General features: G+C 39.6%; 1 protein-coding gene and 1 long non-coding RNA gene across 16 annotated transcripts in view; one reads left to right on the forward strand and one right to left on the reverse strand.

Annotated features, from left to right (window-relative positions):
- ELMO1 (engulfment and cell motility 1) overlaps positions 1-14,871 on the reverse strand; it is a 321,603-nt gene that overhangs the window by 94,049 nt on the left and 212,683 nt on the right. The window contains exon 1 of one of the 15 annotated variants that reach the window (XM_088166264.1): positions 135-238. The exons of the other annotated variants lie outside the window; for them this stretch is intronic. The gene's annotated coding sequence lies outside the window, so the exon portion shown is untranslated. Of the gene's footprint in view, positions 1-134; positions 239-14,871 lie in introns of those variants that run through there. 15 annotated transcript variants of the gene reach the window in all.
- LOC148225193 (uncharacterized) lies at positions 204-8,125 on the forward strand. The gene is made up of 2 exons (XR_015804259.1): positions 204-338; positions 6,393-8,125. It is a non-coding gene; the product is annotated as an uncharacterized LOC148225193 (long non-coding RNA).

A 14,871-nucleotide genomic window follows, 5' to 3' on the forward strand; every position in this document is an offset into this window, starting at 1 on the left:
ACGTATTTCCGAGGAAGAGCGCCTCTTCCCTCGCATCCTGCCATCGCACGGCGGGGATGTATAGACCAGAGATACCCATCCCTCGGGCTCCCCCTTTCCCGCCGTCTCGTTTTGTCCCAGAGCCCAGAGCTCACCCGGAGGAAGCGCTGATGGGGACCCGGCACCCGCGTCCACCTTGGCGGGGCCGCGGCGGAGCGCGCCGGAGCTCCACAATTACTCGCTCCATCGCCATGGAAACAGCCTGGATGCAGCGGGCTGGATTTGTGTAGCACATCTGCTGCCAGGCTCATAATCAACTGCAATCTCATCTTCTTTTCCTCTGCTCTCGCTGCTTGATTGTGAGTTTGCTCTCTCTTTTCATAAATGCTGGGAAAGTACATGCAGAGACACCTGTGTACGTGTTGACTTTCTCCCTGTGCAAACACGCCACAACACATACATTTGTGTGCACATACCCCAGGAGTATTTATTTGTATGCATGCATGCATATGCTATGGAGGTACACTGTCTGTGTGCCCAAATCACACAATCCTAACATATAATAGTTAAAGATCGATCACCTAGTTCCAACCCCCCTACCATGGGCAGGGATAACTTTTATGAGTGCTGGTTGCTTGAAGTCCCATTCAACCCTGCCTTGAACACTGCCAGAGATGGGGCATCCATCTGGTAGTCTGTCTCAGTGCCTCATTACCCTCACCGTAAAGAATTTCTTCCTAATATCTAATCTAAACCAATCCCCTTTCACTTGAAGGTCATTACACCTTGTCCTGTCACTCCATGCCCTTGTAAAAAGTCCCTCTCCATCTAAGGAAAGTGTTGTAAGGTCTCCCTGGAGCAATCCCTTCTCCAGGCTGAACAACCACAACTCTCTCAAGCCTGTTTTCATAGGAGAGACACTCCAGCCCTCTGATCATCTTCCCTCTTTTGGACTTGGTCCAATAAATAATACCCCTTAATCACATTTCAAGTTTAAGTAACTGGCCAGCAGAAGACAAGACTACTGTCAAAATATTGTATTTTGCTTTCCAGTTCCATACATTGTATCTCTCTAAAACAAGGTAAAAATCTGAGACAGCTATTAGAAAACCTCCAAAAATGCATCTGGCACCTACAAACACCAGAATCTTCATGTAACTAATTCTACACTGGGCATTCCTTGTCCTGTTCAGGGCCTGATGAAACACACCATTAAGAAATCTTTATGCCCAAAGGGTTGCTAGTCATTGACGAAATCTCTGTCCTGACCTCTGACAATATAAGGAAGGAGAGATCATTAGAAGAAAGGAAGCAACACTGGAGAGAGAGAGAGAGAAAAGGTTCCTAAGTCAAAAATGCAGTAAGCAAAGGAACAACTTTGCAGTTAGGGGAATTTTCTGGCTGCTCCTCAGACTTTCTCTGGGACAACTGAAGAAAATCTGTCATCCTTTCCATGTTTCTGTTACTGAAACTGCAAAGTGAGAAGAAAAATGAAGTTAATGCATTTATATTAAAAAGATATCCTCAGACAGACCATGAGACACTGACATACTATTATTATGGTGTTAAGAATTTCAGATGGAAAAGAAATGAGGATACATTCCTTTCTCAGGAACCCTTACTTGCATTTGTTTAAATAAAGAAAAATTTTTAAAAAATGAAAGCTCTTCTTAAAAAACCTCAGCATTTCAATATTGTACGAAAATCAGAAATCCACTCAATTTGCCATGATAAATAGAAGAATTTTAAAATGCACCATGACAGAGCCTTGCAGGTAGATTCATCTCCTTGTACAATAATGGCCACTCCCTGTTAAATGTCTTCTACCTTAGTCTAGAGTCCATGAAAGTCTTCCAAGCCTCAAGAGAAAGGCCATAAGAAAAAGCTACTCCAGAGATTTGGCTTTTCAGGGCATCTGTGACTCAATTGTGATTCTTGACATAGAAATGACCTGAGAGAACTGTATTTGTAATGGCTGAGGATGCCATAAGGGTTTACTTCTGGCAGTGCTGTACTCCTAGCTTTTCATTTGCCTTTGGAGCAGGACCATCATTATAAGGATTACCCTGAGCTTGCCAGCTTTTGTTGTCAATGTTTTTAGTTCTGAAATATTAAACTGTGATATTGATAACTGATTTAAAGATATTCAGTGTACATTTTAAGGGAATAAGGGCTAATTAAAAAGCCTAGATTTGCTGACAGAACTTGTTGTGGAAAAAAGCAATCTGTCCAGTTCCATCCCTCTCCCACCTTTCCTTCCACCTAAATCACACAGGGGAGAGGGCAGTCAGGGCATGCTCTGTCATTTGTTAGTGAATGGTGAAACACTTCATCAGTTCCAAGGTTATTTTTGCTAGCTGTTATTGTAATGTCATGGACTGGAAGCATTGTCAATATGTAGAGCTTAAAACAGTCACGCAAACCAACAAGTTTAAATTCTACTGGACAACAAAAACCGAATGGCACGTTCCTAGGAGGTCCCTGCAATTAATATTTTCTTAAGCCAATATTAAATTGAAGAAGATCCTAATGAAATAAATTGTTCCTTTCTGTTATGTGATACACAGAGTTCTAAACTCTTCATTAGGCTGTGCTTTGTTAAACAAAGACCCACTGTAATGAAAAATAATGATTAGCAGTGCAACTTCGATGTATCTGGGGAAATTTTCCCCTTGGTCCAGTTTCCAAAACTCCCATCTGCATTTCACATGCTGACAGGGAGAAGATTGTGTCCCAGATTAGGGCAACCAGTTAAGAACTCAGAAGACCCATTTTTAAGGTCTTTTCTTTCATGGGAAAGGAGCAGAAGTGACAGAGATCTTTGCTTCTGACAACAGCAAGCCACTATATTTAAGGTTATGAAATCTCACCTTTCATAAGTTGAGAAAGTGACCTTTGTCACTTTTTTTTCCTAGTAATCTCCCCTGAAAATTGCATTTCTTTTCCTCAGAAGGTTGTGTTGTGAGAATAAACACACTAATAATTTCCTTGCAATCTAAAGCAGGACAGGACACAGATACTTAAGAAAGCTTTTAAGGGAGATCAAAAATTCAAGGCTAGAAAAATACAGGCATTTCAAAGCAGCACAATAATATAAGATTTGTGAAAAAGTCTTGTAAGATAGCAGGATAAAATGATGTTGTTCAAGTAAAAGGATAAAAGAGGATAAAAGACTTCCGGGAAGGCTTCACTGCTACTTGTCAATCTGACAGCAGTTCCTGCCAGTATGCTGTCATGGGCTAAGACCTGTTTGTGTGTGGGAGCTGAGGAACAATCGGTGATGATATAATGCTTACTCATCCTTCTAGATCGTGGGTTTTTCTTTTTTTAGCCTAGATACCTAAAGGGAAAGATGGTTAACCTGCTAACAGTTCCCCAGTCATAGACTTGGTGGCTGGCTCCCAGTGACTCTGCTTCCAGTGCCATAAATTACCTGTTGATTCCTGGAGTAAACTTTCAAGCCCTTTCAAAAGCCCATTTGTAGAAGCAGCTGATTTGCACCAGGAACAATTTGTCCTATTGATTTGTTCCAGGAAGGCCTACACCTTTCCCTTTCACATCTGTATTCTTGAAGTGTCAATTAGGACCTATCTGTTTATAGTATAAAAAAGTATTTCAGAGACTTCCAAAGCCATATTTCACATTTATTTTGTTTTTTCCAAATCTTAGTATCAGAAAACCTCAAGTGTAGGAGGCCCCTACACTTTATTTCAAATGAGCAGCTTTGAGGGTTTTTTTTTTTTTTTTCTACTACTACTGCATCAGAAAGAAGTTTCTGCATAGTAACGCATAAACAGAAACTAAAATGCCGGGCCAGACCATAAAGAGACATCTATCTTGTCTGCCATTTAAGACAGCTTGACTACAAAACACAACGTTTATCTGACTAGGAACACACAAGTGATATATAGGCTGCTGAAAAGTCAATAACACAGCTTTGCAAATCAGATCAGACATGACCTTCAGAGGTGATCTGCAACCATAGCACCCAGAAGGTCTATATGAATTACAGAAGCACAGAACCTTTCATTCTGCAAAGCGTTTCCACCATCCAAGCACCAATGAGTGTGTTCAGTGTTCACTATCTTCCCCTATGCTTTGACCACAGGGAGCATTAAAGTCTCTTCCTGCATCACTGGGTAGGTTGCCCACATTCTGAGGATGTATAAACATGTTAAAAGACTTCAAGATACCAAGATGTGCATTAAAGAAAATCAGAGCTTTATGGAATTTCATTCAACAGTCCTGGACATACACAACAGGAGTCTGGATGATGACTGTCTAGGGGTTCTTCATCTTCCCTGACAACTGAAGCTCTTCAGCTAAGCCACAGACAGCCTACAAACAATCCTGAAACTGGCTACAGGAACTATCATGAATATTTCTCAGTTTTCCTATTGCTAAATGATTACACATAGTCTGAGTAGTGAAAGGAGACTTCCTAGTCTAGATAACATGACTGTAGGCTCCATTTACACCTCCAATGTTAACTCCAAGATCTAAAATGCCTTGTCTTTGATGCAGAACCAAAATATCAACAACTTAGAAAAACGAAACTCAAAAACCCAATTAAACAAAAAGAAGAAAGGCACCACAAATGCACATGAGAAACGTATTCTGAAATAGGAAGAAAAAAAACTTGGGTTGCTTAGAGGAAGACTATTCTGTCACAGTGATCAAATTTGGAGTTGCATCATTTTTGATACATGCAGAAAGAAAGAAAAAGAAAATTATTTATAACCTTGGTAAGAACACCAGTAGGTACAGCAGGCAAACAACCTCAAGTGATGTTTAGGTTTGGCTACAGTGTCATATACAATCATAGTTTGTCTTTGGATAGCTGTCATATTAAAAAAGCCCTTAAAATACATAAGCCCTCACAGCTGTCTGCAACTTTTAATTCTTGCAATTTCAAACACACATTGCAGTCATATAGCATGGGAGGGCACTGAAGAATTTCAAATCAATTATAATAAATCCAGACAGGACACAGCAGAAGGTTTCACAGTATATATCATTGGCTTCAGGATTCCTCACAGAGCACTCTTAAATACACAACTTCTAGAGGCTCAGAAATCACCTTATGAGTTTTAAAATTTTCAGTACATTCAGACCATATGAGCACTATCTGCCCAATCTATCACATATTCTTCATCCACTGTTTGGTTTAGTATTTTCCCTGCTCCCTCCTTTGCCCACATTGTTCAAATATATATCACAATTTTGTATCAAAGCCCTTTGGAACATACTGAGAGCATTTTCAGTCATATCATTGTAATCTCAGTTCTCTCATTCAGTCATTCTGTCTGGAGTAGACATGGCCAGAACAGAACAATTTCACATCACTGCAGCATTTTGCTTTCCATCTTTAGCTACTTCTCCAGCTCATGCTTTACACAGGCTGCCAAACAAGCAACAGCAGTCAGGTTTATCTTCAATCCAAACAGTCTAAGACTTCCATTTAATGCTTGGCTGTCCATAGGATGGGCACTGTGGAATGTACTTCATACTAACACTGTTGAAACAAATTATGCCCTGTAGGTGCTCAGTCTTGCCTCTTACTGGCATGCATGCTCCCCCTCCATCTTATTCATTAGTGCATTGTGGTTTTCTTCTTCTGGAAGATGGTAGTTAAATCTCTATTCAATCATATGAAATGGCAACAGAATGATTTCTTTAGCTTTTCTGATTTTAACAAAACCAAAAAGCAATAGGATGGACAAAATAAAGGAAAAAGGTCATCTGTCTCAGTTATCTGAATGCAGTCTGATGCTGTCATGGTTCACTGTTTAAATAATGACGTATGATTTAAAAAAAATGTTAATTACATTAATAGGTACTTAGGAACTACTTAAACAGAAGATTTTTTTACCATTGACTAGAGAAATGCATGTGTCAGCACATCTGCTGCACAGGAAGATTAAATCTCTTCACACAAAACTCATGCTCTCCCTTGCTAATGGAGAAGAGATTAGTAGTGTGAGACCTGAAGCGGGGCTTAAGACTGTCACAATGGATGTTGCTAGCAAACACCTCTGGATTTCTAAAAGCCCCGTATCTACTCGCCTTTGCATTCTGGAAAAAGAAATGGGATTTTTATTGAGAAGAGTTTTCTGTATGTTTGAATTTTTAAAGCTTCTGCTGTATGTTATTTAAGAGTTACAATCAGACACCCAGCAGCCTTAAGAGGGAACTGTATTTCTGTAATTGTTCACCTTTAAGGCCAGACTGACAATGCTAGTTGATGATGTTTAGAAAGAGCATACTGAAAACAACTCAATTACAGAGTTATCTTTGCCTTGGTTCACCTTCCCAGCTGCCGCTGAAGGATCTCCAGACTATTATTTTAATAGCTGTTGATGAGGACCAATCCATGTTTTTCACATCCCCTTATTACTGCTTTTGCATTCCAGGCTTGCATGGAAGGGTGTCAGAAGGCTCTGGTGGTGCAGAAAGGGATTGCCAAGACTACAGCTAATGAGAAGAACAGAAAACACAAGTCCAGTTTCCAGGTCCAGCAAGCACACAGCAAATTTTCCTGAGAAGAATGTATTCTGTCTGCTTCCACCTCATGCAAGAATGAAAGTCAAATGAACGCTCACATAAGCTGAATGAACAGTTAGGACTGTTTACCATGTAGTTATTGCAAGCATGCACTTAGCTTCAGCTAGAAAGGGCAATATCCTCCATCCACACCCTCATAAGGTAATTCGGAGCACAGAAAATGAGCTACTGATGCTTCTATTCTATGTCAGTCTCTGGCAGCAGGCATCTGTTCCTGAGGATTTCAGCATCTCCCTGAGCTGGACTTCAAAAACATCCCCTTCTCAGAGACACTAACAGCCACTTTTTCAATTCGGGTACATGGAAATGTGTATCCAAATATACATTCCCTAAACACGTGTTGCATGCACAACAGAAACGTGCCCACACACGCCCATTCACAGCCAAATGTAGTATAAATAATCTCACTATAAAAATAGGCTTGCTTAAATGAAGTCTCTTGCTTAAATAAGGCTGGCATAAATACCCTTTCTTTATGCTGCCTGTTTCATCTCATGTTTAAGTCTGGAAAGTGGCAGTTCTATTGGAATGACTGGAGAAACTACTCTAAATCAATGGATAAAAAGAACAGGTGAGCTCAGCTTCATGATAGCACTGGTGAAGATTTAATGAAAAGAATAAAAGGCAGGCAATTTCTTTTTTCTCGTGTCTCTGATGCCAAGATGGATAAATAATAGTAAGACAGGCAATAAGGTATTGCAAAAAATCAGAGGAGATCCTCAAGCACTGAAGCAGCAACACACAGAAAACTAAAGTTATAAAAATAAACCTTGCCTTTTCAGTTTTAAAAAAACAGAGAGAAAATAAGAAAAAAGTATTAGAAAAGGAAAAGCAACTTTTTCCCTCTTTCTCGGCATCTTTGTCTGGAAGGACACCAGATGACTGTCCATACTCCTCACTATGTTCATGTCTGTATTCATCAATATGGTTTTATGGACATTATCTGTCTTATCCTTTTCAAAACATTTCAAGAATCTGTTAAGACTGTTTTCTCTGAAGATGGGTAGGAAGAAGTGGCTGTCAGAAAGGACTCTCTGAACTCCCTGCAGCAACCTCACTTCACATTCAGCCCACACACCAGGCCCAGCTCTATCAGTGTTCTGGCTCACTTTGTCAGGGCTGGTGCATCTGCTCAGAACTTCCTTCCCGCTAATGAGCCTCTCTTTAATTGATCTTCAGTGTACATATTTCTTCAGACTTGATCATCTAGGAGCTAAAGATGCTGTAAATACTGTTGCATGGCAATTGCCATGGCAGAGACAAGTCCCACCTTATACTCTCTTTGCTGAACCCTCTGCCTTTTGTGTATGGTAGGTGGAACGACTACTTCATCTTCCAAGTGAAGAGACAAATTTATAAAGGTCAGGCAATGCAAAGGCAATTGCAACAAACTCCATGTTTTCCTCACTCTTCATTACCCAGCCTCTGAAACATAAACAGATCTACAGTGCTAAGCCAGTAGTATTTCCACCTGTTACGTTACTGCTTTGTTCAGGATTGGACTGTTTCCATTCCATTAATGCTTTCCTTTAAAAGCATTTCAGAATTGGTTTAAAAAAATAAAAATAGATGTTTAAAAATATTTCAGTCTCCCTTAATTGTGCAGAGATATATTTTCAAAGCAGTATGTCAGGAGTATTCCACGTGACTCCCATTCATGTTAAAATTAGAGTCACCAGAATAAACCCCATATGCTGCTTTGAAAAGATATTGCAATATGTCCAAAGAAAATTTTTGCAGCTTAATGCTGCTTGTACAATTTTTTGCCTGATTTTCTTCTTTTGATTTATAAGAAGATTTTTAACATCCTTTTCTTTTTTCTTTTTTTAAATAATACTTTGCACTATCTGGAAAAACAGAGAGAAGGGATCTTCTGGTTTTTTTGGTTTATCTGCAGCCTTTTTATTTTAAAATTATCAGTTCAACCAGAATAATGTTGCCTTGTAGGATGTGAAGCTTTTGTAAGCTTTTTTATAAATATATTTTTTCATACTGTCACTGTAGACAACCTTTCTACCTGAGCCACAGCCTGCAGTGAGGTCTGGCTGCCTTCCACACCTGAGCTGCTGTCCTGTCAAGTGCTGCTCAACATTTCTCTGTTAGCCAGAAATTAATTTTCACATCTGGACAGCAGGGAACTATTTTCCAGAAAGGCCGAGGCATAGTGTCTCCTTGGCAATAACAGCACTGATGTGCTGGAGACAGGCACCATGAAGAGGTTTCTATATTCAAGGTCCTGTCTTACTTTCTGCCCAATACAGAGCATCTCTAACACCTATGGCAGTCACAGAAGTCCACTCCCAAAAAGCCAGCTGCAGTGCTGGCTAACTCTGGGCAGGCACAGTGTGCCCTAGTTTGCCTTGGTGAACATTGCCAATGCTGTGCTCACATATATATGCACGTGCTGGTAAATACTGGTTGATTATTAAATTTGTCATTTATGACTGCAGTCTTTCCAGTCATTTCAAGAGAGAGGGAAAAAAAATTTCTGGCAGCTCTGGTTCTCTCATAATTGCTCTCAAATTTTTATTGCTTCTAACTGTGCATGAGATTGTGCACAAAAAGACAGTGTGCATGCCATCTCTTCAGTTTATCCTCATCCTTCTCATTACTGTCTCAAATAGCCAAACATTTTCATTTTAGCCATTTACATCAAAAGTACAGCAAACACTGTATCTAACCACTTCATTACTTTAACCTTTAAAGAATGTAAGCGAAGGGTAAATATTTTGCTTAAATGTGGAAGATGCTTCCACCACAGAGGAAAAAAAAAACACTCCTTGCTAACAGAATTGTGTATCAGGATATGAGAAAAGAAACCAAGATATAGTTGTCTTGTCATCAAAGCACTGACAAGTGAGGTGTGGGCAAAGTTCCCATCTCTACCACTAACTTTTCAAGCAACATACAGGAAGACATAATATATGCACTCTTGTTATCCTACTAAAAATCACTTATCATCTTTCTGTTCTCCTTTTTTACCCTTTGTATATTCTGCCAATTTAAGTGGTGTTCTCCTTTGGTCATAAACCTGCGCTTAAAAGAAATACCTGAAACTTCTTGGGATGGTGAAATGACAGCTTGCACCTGAAGCTAGAACCTGTAAGCAATGGAGCCGAAAGCCAAGGTTTTGGTACAAGAAAAGCACTTATAAAAAAACCTCTATACCACAACAGTCACCCACAAAACAACAAGCAGCCGCAAAACCAATCCACTAGTAGCCAAACATGGCTCTGCAACTTTTACACACATTGTCTGCTTTAAGTATTAGGGTTCAAATGAGCTAATACGTTACTGTGGTTAGAGAAGTTAACCATGTCAGCTATGCTGCAGTATAGCCAGTGGTAAACATTTAGTATAACATACTTTTGTGAATGTTGGCAAGAAAATTTTGAAGAAATGCTTTCAACATCACATTTCTGGAGCAGCTTGAATGCCTCTGAGTAATAACAGTTCAGCTGTCAGAGCTAAGACAAGTTAAAACTGCTTTAAAGGGATCACCACAGTTACTGGGGAAAGCCTGATTTCTTAAAGTGGCTACAGGATCCATCACAAGGATCTTTTACACTTTACTTAACATTAGAAAAAATTATGAGTTTGGCTGATGCTCCATCTAAATTTGTTTTAATGATGATTAATGATATGAATTAATATTTTTTCCTATTTGGATAAGATATCCTACTGCAGAAGAAAGTAGTTTTTACCCATAAAACTACAAAATAATTCAGGTTGCTAGCCAGTTCTAGGCATCAAGTCCCGCAGACACAGCAGGGCTAATTTCATACTTAAGTCAGGTTCCTCAGGGCAACTCTGGCCAAGTTCTGTTTTGCTCCAAGGATATTCACAATCTCTCTATGCAATTGGTTCAAGAGCTGCACCAGTGTCAGTAGTTGGGAGTATTTAACCCTTACATCCTAATGAGTTCCTTCATTGCAACATCTCTTTTCTTCTTTCTCTCTGTACTTCGAAGAAGGGTGTGCATCTTCTCCTCATCCTTCTTGTTCAAACAATGGCAGAAGGTATAAGTGGATACACCCTGGATCCAGCCTTTTTCACGATGAACAAATCTGGTTCCTTCACATTCCCTTTGAACACCACATGCTCCATCCTCCTTAATCATCTTTGTAGCCTTTTGCTGGACTAGCTCAATTTCATCAGTTTCTCACCATTTCTAGGGCACAAAACTGGACACAGTCATGCAGTTGCAGCCTCATAGAGGCCAAGCTGAGGGAAATAATCCCTTCCTCTGCCATGCTAGTTGTGCTAAAGCTAATGCAACCCAGCATACAGTTAGTCCACACCACACAAAGGTGCACTGGTGATTCATGGTACATGATACATGGTCCAGAGACTGTCCTACAAGCAAGCAAGCATATACAGAGATATTTGTAAAACATGAAACTAACCTTTCTGAGTCCTCAATTTGCTGTGCCAGTCACTCATCCTCAGATTTTAGTGTCAAAGAAAATATCCACAGAAATTATTATCAAAACCCTGGCCACCATAAAAATCTATACAAGATACTGAAGTGTTACTCTAGTATTAAAATCAAGAGTCGTAGAGAAGGAAATTAGAATCATCAAACTCTTTCAAATTATAATAACTAAAGCAAATTGAGTAGCTATGAAACATCCTGTTCCCTGAAGCTTAAAAGCATCAAGGCAATAAAACACCCTTAACCCATACAAAGGTAAATAAGTTTTATGGAGATATTTTCTTTCTTTTTTCCTCAAGTAGAACCACCAGTTTAAAGATTTTGCCTCATACTTTAAAGATTTTACACAGCAAAGGGCCTTTTAGGCCATGTATATAACTGAATCGATTTTCAATCTGCACACATACAATACCTTTTACCTGAAGTTCATCTCTCAGATTGGTGGAGACAGTTCTTTTCTCTATGTAAATTAAACTTTGAAGTCCACTGTGTGCAGAATTAGGCTAGATAAAAGAATATCCTGTTCTCTGCAATCATTATTAAAGTGTTGTATTTATACCACTACTTCTGAGGTAAGACTTTTTTGTCCATATGGATCAAGTTTTAGGAATAAGAAACACATGTGCACATATAATTTTGACCTTACAATTTTAACAGTGGCCTTCAGATTTCTACCACGGCTGAAAATACATAGCTGCCAGTAACACCCATCCTGCCTCCAAAAACTGGCTTCCAATATTCAATGACCTAAAATGGTCTTTTCTGGCTTCTTGACAGATGTGGCTGCCCAAAGGAGCCATCAGTTGTCCCCAGCTAGAAAGTGAGAAAAGCCATTAACACCCTCCTTAACGCAGGTGGAAGTACTATGAGGCATGCCATTGTTCCAGGGAAAGAGGACGGGCAGAAACAAAGTCTGGGGGAATAAATCCTGTTGGAGATTGGAGTACTGAACACAGAGAAAAGCTAAGGGAAACTTCACTTAAAACAGAGAAAGAAATTCAGTAAGATTGCTACATCGAGTCACTAGCTTTAAAAAAAAATCACATATAGGCCTTAAAATGAAGAAGAGCTATCAGTTACATGACAATCAGATCAAAAAAGAAAATGACAGGAAGAAAACAGCCCTTTAAAACAACTTCTAGATCCCTAGGGAAGGAAACAGTCCTTCAACAATTTCCAGAACCCTAGCTTACATAAAAATAAGTTCTTGGAAGGAATCTGAAAATCTTGACAGCTATGAGATTACGTTCTTTATCTCACACATCTGATTTTACAAGGATGTTTCATTTTTCCCCTTGGTGACTTTAGAGATGTTATTTTCACTATGAAGGGCTGGTCAATTGCTTCTGAAGACGCTGACAACATAACAATGATATGATGCGACCTGTGGTTTCTTTTGGCTCTTGGTTAAGTACAACCAAAAGTTCTAGGCAGCATGTACTATTCAAGCAAATGGATAGAACTGCAATTTTTAAGCTCTTGCTGCTGAGGTTCTCTTATCAGCAACACAAGATCAGTCAGTTTCCCTGCGACAGAAAACTGATGCTTGAAAACTGAAGACAAGTCTTCAGAGAAAAAAATTATCATAAAATTCAAAGCATGTGTGGAAGCTGTTCTCCAGATACTTTCACAGAAATCTTTTAGAAGCAGACTTGACATTCTTGGTGAAAGAATTGGTTCTTGAGCATTTCTGTTTCATGGCTATGGCAGAAATATCTTCAGCTGACATGGCAGGATCTTTAATCATCTACACAAATGTCTTTTTCAAGGATTATGATATTTGTTCTTTCACCTCTCCGTGTTGTTTGGGTTAATATACTTTCATGGTATCAAATCTGTCTCCATTCCTGTGCTCAGCTTTTAAGGTGATATTCCTCAGCTTTCATATATCTTACTGGGGGCCTTGCTTCTCTGCTTACCATAACCAACATATAAAGGTAACTTGAGGAACTGGGATAGAACCTCCCAATAAATTACATTTTAGTCATCAATAAATCCACAAGATTTTTTTGCATACTATTCAAATCAACAGTGAAGAGGGGAAAGGGCAAAGAAAAAAGAGCTTTACCACTTTTAGAGGCACACACTTTCCATCCCCCAGCAGGCTCTTTAACTCTCAGTGCAAAATAACAACTGTTTCTGCTGTGATCTCAAGGCTAAATACTCTGTGGGGCAAAACCTAACACTTACTTCAGAAAGTATGTGCTGAATCCTTCACCTCCTCAATTTTCCCGCTCATCCAGTGTCTGGGAACTTGAGGACAAGTTCACATTAGCACACCAAGGCCCAGTTTAACCTGTGACCACCTAATAAAGGTAACCTACAAAGTCAGCAGAGGCAGGTACCTGTGTTGGCCCAGTGTGCATGGTGTGGATATGGATTGAGGTAGCTGGTATGGGTAAAAGAGAGGAGAGCCCAACTGCACCTGCACACCATCCTCTCCTCTCACACTGCCTTCCAGCAGCCCTCCCTCCCATCTGCCTCTATCACAGCCAACCTTAATTTACACTGGTGCATCGGGTAGCAGGATCAGCTTTGTCAGATGCTGGCCAGTTACCTTATGTGCTAAAAATAGAGACAGGCAGCAGCAGCGACTGACTGGTAAATGCCTCTTTAATAGTGACTGACATATTCAATCAAGATAATACAAGAGATGTAAGCGGCAAACAATGAAGGGCATTTGTATAAAGGACAGATGAGACAAAAACAAATAAGCACCCTGGCTTTGCTTACAAGACACATGAAAGATTTCTGCTGCTCTTTTCAACCACAAGGCAATTTAGATTACAATTACTTAAAGCAAACCAACAATAATACAAGCTCTTCTGCTCCTCCAAGAGAGGCTATAAAAATTTCATTGTTAGCTGCATCATTCATCACGATAACCTCATTTCAACTGAAACAAAATACCCGAGACATCACCTCTCCCCGTTTCCTTCCCTTTTTTATTTGCCTATAATAAGGTCTATAGTCTGGGGAGCTCTCAGGCTGAATTCCATGCACTGTGATTCACAAAATGAAAATCTGGTATTATATGCCCACTGACATTCACATCAGCAGCAATTCATGCAGCAAAAAGCCATATGCCATGCACGTCTGATTTAACTGTACTACAAAAACATATCCTAGAAAGAACAAATAAGAATAAAGAGACAAGAGTGGTTCCTGGGATCTGATTATTATCTACACTTTTAGACAGGAATGACAGGGGAAATATCACAAAATATGCTGTTTCCGTGACAGTTCCAGTTACGTTATATAATTTCCCTTCACAACTAATACACTCTACATGCAATTGAGGCATTTTTTTCCCAGTGCAGAAAGTTTCTGTGGAGTAGGAAAAAAGTGGTTAGCAGATAACCTACACTCAAGTGTTTCTCCTCTGGTTATCAGGCTTTCCACTCAGTCATTTTTTTGAAGGCTGAGAAAGTTTATTGGTTTGATCAGCACCCACTAAGATGAAAATGAAGAGTGCTTTGAAGTACCAGCAGTTTTAAAAATTATCATCTCCAGCATGTTACACAGATATGTATGTGTTCTACAGTAACACACAGGCTTCACTAGAAATCTGGGGGTAAAATCCCCTCTGCTAATGATGGCTAGGTTTTCCATAAATAAGAGACTCCATTGCTGAAACCAACACAGTCTTTCATTACAGGGGAAAGGACAAGACAAGCTTCTGGCCATGGAGTAGATTACACTAAAATACTCTTTTCTTCTTTTCAATAACATGTTTTGTTGAAACATCCTTTCCTTTCCTTTATTTTTGGCTTGAAGAATCCACCTGTTTGTTGGTGCACCCATCCTGGCATGTGCAGAAGTGGAGAAGACTAAACAGAGCAGCTGATGAAGGCATACATTTGGAATATCTAGGCCACAAAAAGCATAGAGGG

Source organism: Sturnus vulgaris, chromosome 1 (genome assembly GCF_052056855.1).
Source record: "Sturnus vulgaris isolate bStuVul1 chromosome 1, bStuVul1.hap1, whole genome shotgun sequence".
Taxonomy (NCBI): domain Eukaryota; kingdom Metazoa; phylum Chordata; class Aves; order Passeriformes; family Sturnidae; genus Sturnus; species Sturnus vulgaris.